The sequence below is a fragment of the Primulina eburnea genome, chromosome 15, assembly GCF_022965805.1.
Source record: "Primulina eburnea isolate SZY01 chromosome 15, ASM2296580v1, whole genome shotgun sequence".
Taxonomy (NCBI): Eukaryota; Viridiplantae; Streptophyta; class Magnoliopsida; order Lamiales; family Gesneriaceae; genus Primulina; species Primulina eburnea.
The window spans coordinates 8,635,033-8,641,563 of NC_133115.1; the positions used below are offsets into that span (position 1 = coordinate 8,635,033).

At 34.0% G+C, this 6,531-nt stretch overlaps 1 long non-coding RNA gene across 1 annotated transcript; it reads left to right on the forward strand.

Annotated features, from left to right (window-relative positions):
* Positions 1–2,498: 2,498 nt before the first annotated feature.
* On the forward strand, positions 2,499–3,548 carry LOC140814235 (uncharacterized). The gene is made up of 2 exons (XR_012114082.1): positions 2,499–2,621; positions 2,713–3,548. It is a non-coding gene; the product is annotated as an uncharacterized lncRNA (long non-coding RNA).
* Positions 3,549–6,531: the final 2,983 nt, after the last annotated feature.

Consider the following 6,531-nt stretch of genomic DNA (forward strand, 5'->3'; position numbering starts at 1 on the left):
TGTTTGATATGACAAGATTAATAATTTGAGAGATATATAATATCATGTGTGAAGTGAAATAAGTGAGATGGATAAAATAATGATAAATGCATAAATGACCAAAATACCCTTCATATGAATATTCAATTTGTTAACCATTAAAGTGATTTCCTCCCCAAACCTAGAGCCTGTCTTCCGATAACTCACAGAGCAATTGCAAACCCTCTCACCTTTCTTCGTCCCTGAAGATTGAAATCTGAGGCGAGATCCGTGAAAGATCTGAAGCGAAGAGGCAACATAGACCTTGAGCATGTATTTCTGAGTTTAATTTTCTTTTTTCAACATGTGAGATCAGATATTAATCTACAAAAATCGTTTGATCCAGTGGAAGAGAGCAAGAGCAAGCTGTGAAGAAAAGTAATTGTGGATTTCGTACTCCCCTGTCGATTTCGTATTTCTTCAGCACCGGTCAATGGCAAGAGTCGACTGGGAAGAAATGAGGAGAATGACCGTAAACAAAGACATTTGCAAATTTGATTTTTTAAGTCAGGCGTATTTCGGTCATTATTATTTTCTGGGATTGTCGGATAGTTTTTATCCTCATTTTGTGACTGGATTTACTCTCCCACAAAAACAGTGAAAGTTGTCAAACTAATAGTCAATAACAAGTTTCAAAATCAAAGCAAACAAAATATTAACAATGTATCCAACTTTAATACTACAAACCAAACTGGACCTTAGATAGTTAAGCTATAAGATCCAACACGATGATTAGAAGTCGATGATTATCTTTAAATAACAATAATAGTAACATTTCAGGGTTTATTCGAATACACTATTATTGTAAAATAGTGAGATTGCTAAAAAAATCCTACGAAAAAAAGAATCTATCAACTTATATTTTCAAAAATTGAACGTATAAATCCTTGTTTGTACGTATTATTAGGGGCAAGTGTATTCAAAATTTGAAAACACGAAGAATCGATAGATAATTTTTTTCACGAACATTTATTCTTTTTTTAAGCTTAAACTCCAAACAAGGTCGGTTAATATTGAATAAAACTTGACATCGATGTTTCACCGTGTTTAATTTATACTTTTAAAAATACCGTATAATTGTAATGGCACCCCATATGCATAGTTTTGACCAACTTGGGAAAGTGAGCTTGGTGCCATTTCCCAAACCCTTAATTCCCTCTCCAAAAACCATATTGTAAAACTAAAATTAAGCCTACCTAGACCTTGATTTTATAATCATATTCTTATTTTTTGTTACTTCCCACACACTTTTAAATTATTTTATTTTATTATTATTGCACCATTTTAAAAGAAGGTCCTTATCAATAATCATCAATTAACAACTCAAGCAAATTGCCTAAATTTATTGATTTATTATAGACAAAGTCCTCGTTATTCCCATTTTATATATTTTCACGAAATTCATAAATATGTAGCCATATTCTTTTATTTGTACGATTTTCCCCTCGGGCTCGTTGATTTCAAATCTTATTTATATATTATTATTAATGCTAGGTTTTAGATAATATATGTACTGTATTAATTGAATATTGTATAAAATTAATACATATGCCATATATATTTTAAAGGGATATATGCCCCTGATATAAAATGGAAAAAAATATTCCATTTCAAGGGATCAAAAGTCAATTTTCTGGTATATCCCCAAAGATTTCGAAGTCATATTAGATGATTATTCGACATGTAAACTATTTCTCTTTTTATAATGTTGTCAAATATTATTCGTCATACATGCGTAAACTTTCATAAAAATATGAAAGAGACACGTAATATAATAATATTGGAATAAGCATAAAAATATTTTTGATATAACATAAACTAACATCATATTAGATCAAGACTAATCCGGGTCGAATAAGTTCTAACACATTACACATCATCATAAACGGGATCAGATATCAATACCTAATCTTTGTCTGTCCACAATAGTCAAATGTGACACATATTCGACGTTTCAAAAGAGTGTTCGAATTAGTAGAATAAGTAAATCTTTGTTCAATTTTATCTGACGAATCTATCACACTGTCTTATTAACGTTATTTGTCGATAATTACATTATTCTGAAAATTTACTCAATAAACACCCGAAAAACGTGATAACATGTTTCCATATCATTAGAAAAAATTACTCGACGCAAATAGCTATTTTATATTCAAAAGAAATTGTAAACCATTATTGGAGTCTACGTCACAAAAAACTGAACGACTGAAATTCAAGAAATGACCAAAAGGAAACAACTTGAACTTTTTTTTATACTTTTTACCCCTAATAATTCAGATCTGTCAACGAGTTTTTTTTTTTTAAATTTAATTTAATTTTTACTGAGGTCGACCGGGGCAGTAGTGGTGGGTTGCCACGTGGCACCACCTCTCTGAGTACATTCTTTCTGGGCCAATGACTTGTCACTGTCAGGTCCATCAGAAAGGCCCACTTGCTGTCCATAAAAAGCCCACTCTCTATCCTCAAACCTTTTCATTCACATTCTTCTTCCACTCCCAAATCTTTTTCTCCTCCTCATCATAACTCTGTGTTTCCTGTTACTTTCTTTCTTTCTTTTTCCATGGAGAAAAGAGAAAAGACTGCAGAATCTGCAATATTTCGAGGTACCCGTCTGACCTTTTTTCACACAAGATATTGCATTTTAATTTCTTGATGGGTACTATATGTTTTATGTGATGTCTACTTTGAATCTAGATCATGATAATGACAACAATGGATGTGTTGGATCGAATTCGATCGATCGAGAGGATTGGATGCTGGTTGATTATTCCACGGAGATGATCAAACATGGACTTGGATCGGCGACCACCGCTTGTTGATTTTGATCGGGTGCTATCTTTGCTGAGCTTTTTTTAACACGTAGTTTTTGTAATAGTTGTTTTTTTTATTCTTCTTCCGTTTCATGTTTTCTTGACCTTGTTAGACCTTTTCTTGATCTTGTAAGACCTTTTCTTGACCTTGTAAGACCCTTCGTCGTGTCATACGACTTCATTTATCTTTCGTTTTCGGATATCATACCAGACCTTTTCTGATGTCAGGTTTATCCTCTTTCTTCTTCCGTTCCTGCGCAACTCATGTTCTCCTTCCTTGTCTATCCCTCTTGAGCTTTCCAATCTTGGATTCCTTCCCTAACGTGTCCCAAGAATTGAACACGGTTCGAAATCTCTATTCGGACCGGCCCATCAATGTAAAGGGCACTCAGAAACTGATTAAATAGTACATAATAATATTTAATGTCGTCACATTTTAATGGGTAAATATTCTTGAGGTAGGACCATTGCTATATGTTTGAGTGAGGGGCAGATAGCAAGTTATAGAGATAGTGTGTGTGAGGCCCCTCGGTTTTGTTGTTTTTTTTATGTTGTTGGGCTGAAAAGGAGAGAATAAATATTCTTGCAGACAGATGTGGAATTCAAAGGCTTCCCTTTTATTTTCTCGTGACTGCTATCGTGTATTATTGGATCCAACTCCCACTCTCATATTTCAACCCCACCTCACCCCCCCCCCCCCCCCCCCCCCCCCAATTCACCCACCCACCTCTCCAAATATGTATATATGTTACAAAATTTTAAAAATTTCGCTGAGTGAGCTAGTCCTTATACGTTATGGAGCTGAAATCGACTTCGTAATGTTGAAGAACTCGGTTATTGTAGTAAGTGAGTAAACCGGTTTAGCCCGAATACTCGATATTAATCGAAATTGTCTTTCATTCTTCTTAGTGTTTTTAGTACTTACATTAAGTTTTGCACAGTTATTTTGATCCAACGACGGAAGGTGCTAGCTATTTACTCAATCACCTTAATTTTTAACTAATTAGTACAAGCTTGTGAAGCTCCAAGAAGAGAAAAAAACATTATATTTAATATATATATATATATAAAATATCCCTCCTTATATATATTTTACCCTTAAGAAATGAGACTAAAATTTGACGTGAAACCTGTTTATTGACTTCTAAAGGCTGTGGGGAATCAGCTTTTTTATATGTAGAAACAAGTTTTGATTCAGTCTATTTTGGACATACACTATTTACTAGTTGGCCGAAATAGGACATGGTTCCGATTGAAAAGAAAATAAATCTATAAATTTTCCAATCCCGACAACGAAAACGAAAAATGTATAATTATCCGGTTCGGTGGGTATTCGTGTTTTTTTTCCATTAGTTTTTAACGATTAATTAGAGAGAAAAACTTCTAAGTTTCACAAGTCGGTTGTTTTCAAGTATACTGTTTTTACTAAATGGTAGGGAAGAAAATAGTAATTATCCTTATTGGCTCGCTTACTTCAAAATTTGTCTCGTTCCCTAGTTAATAAATTTAAGTTTTGATTTATAAAATGTTAATAACAACCGAACTTAGTCTTCACATGTATTAAAATTAACAAAAAAACTCGTATGAAACTGTTTTATTAATTAATTTTGTAAGATAGATCTTTTGTCTGATGCAGACTCGTGAAAATATATAATTTTTTTTTTGTAACAAGTATGGCTTTTAACTCTGACAGGGATTGAGTAAATCTGTGATAAGAGACCTACTCATTATTTCAATCCCTCCTCCCTCTTCATTGTGAACCATAAAAATTCATAATTAAAATTACATGTATAATTCTATCAATTCCAAATATATATATATATATATATATATATATATATATATATATATATATATATATATATATATATAATTCGGATTTCATTTCACATTTTTCAAGATCTATAAATGTCGCCATGTTGGCTAAATTGACTCAGAGAACCAAAGGCTGAAAGTGCATGCGTCTAGTTTTCTGTATTATTAAGTTTCTATATTTTTAAGTAATGTTTTTAAATCCTTAAAAAAAAGATAAGTATTGTCACGCCCCGGGACGGGGGTTGGTTGACACCGGCGTTGCTCTCAAATATTCATTCGAAAACAACAAGCCTCAGAAGTACAGAATTTCAGAAACCCGTCTTTTATTCATAATAATCATTGTCTGTTACAACTCAATGACAGATGTTTTACAGCGGAAATGTAAAACCATAAAATTACATTGTCTGAACAGATGCATCGGAAAATAAAACATAAATCAGAACTAAGAACAACGATCTTCATCACCAGCCCCAAAACTGACGTTGCTCATCTTCTTCTATCAACTCTTCCTCGTTCTTATCTGAGATGGGTTTGGTGGGTGAGTGATATGATTGTCACTCAGTAAGCAGGGGCGAGAATAACTCCCAGTTTTCGAAATCGTTTTCAACAGAAACAGAAATACAATAATATACTGAAAACTCGTATTTCATAACAGAAATCAGAATTCAAAATTTACAGGTTTCAGAACAGAATTCAGAATTAGTAAGCACTGAACATATTAGTGAATTTCATGGCTAAACTGATATCAGTCCCCTATATGTTCTCTCCTCTAAGGGGTGAGGCCAGAATCAGAATCAGACTTCAGAAATGTTCAGAATATATATTCCTACCATTAGTTCACTAGGGAGTTTCAGTGCTTCAAAATCATATATCAGAAATCATGCAGAAACTGAACTTTAAAACAGAATTATCAAACGGATTTCAAGATATTTATACATAAGCCCACTTACAGTAATTTGCTAAAAGTATTTCGGTTGAAATCTGAAGTCTGCTTGTTCTTGCTACTGGTTTCTGCTGCTCGAAAATCAGCACTCTCTTAGCTCAAATATTTCAAGTGACAACTCAAGATTTTGGTAAACCAATTCAGGTGTTTGAGGGTGATATTTATAGGCAATGTTTCTGACTGTTAGACTCTCAATTAATGGCCATAATCTGCCATTAACAGCCTTTATTCCATGTTAATGCTTCAGTTACAAGTCTAAGCTGAATCAGTAACTGTCTGCTGGAATCTTGCGCTGCTGAATTCTTCTGCTGCTGGATTCTATATGCTGGAATTCTATCTGCTGGAATTGTGTTTGCTGGAAAAATATCATCTTCTGAATTATTGATTGCTGCTGGAATTGTTAGCTTCTACTGAAATTTTCCATTGCTACTGAATAATGCTGCTGAAAATTCGGGTTCTCACATCCCTCCCTCCTTATGAAAAGTTTCGTCCTCGAAACTTGGCTATACTTGATCTTCAAAGAGATAGGGATATTGTGTTCGCATCTTTTCTTCCAACTCCCAAGTAGCTTCTCTTTCGGTGTGGTTGGACCATTGTACCTTGACATATGGAATAGTTCGTCGCCTCAGTACTTGGTCTTTGTGATCCACAATTCGAATCGGAATCTCTTCATATTTCAGCTCTTCATTTAGATTACTCTCCGCCAGAAGTGGTCTAGCTTCCAGTATGTGACTTGGATCAGGAATATATCTCCTCAGCTGCGAGACGTGGAATACATTATGAATTCTTGACATGTCGGGTGGAAGTGCTAATCTATAAGCAAGCGTTCCCACTTTCTCAAGAATTTCAAATGGTCCGACGTATCTAGGATTCAATTTCCCAGCCTTATTGAATCGGATTACACCCTTCATGGGTGACACTTTCACATATGCCTTCTCTCCAACT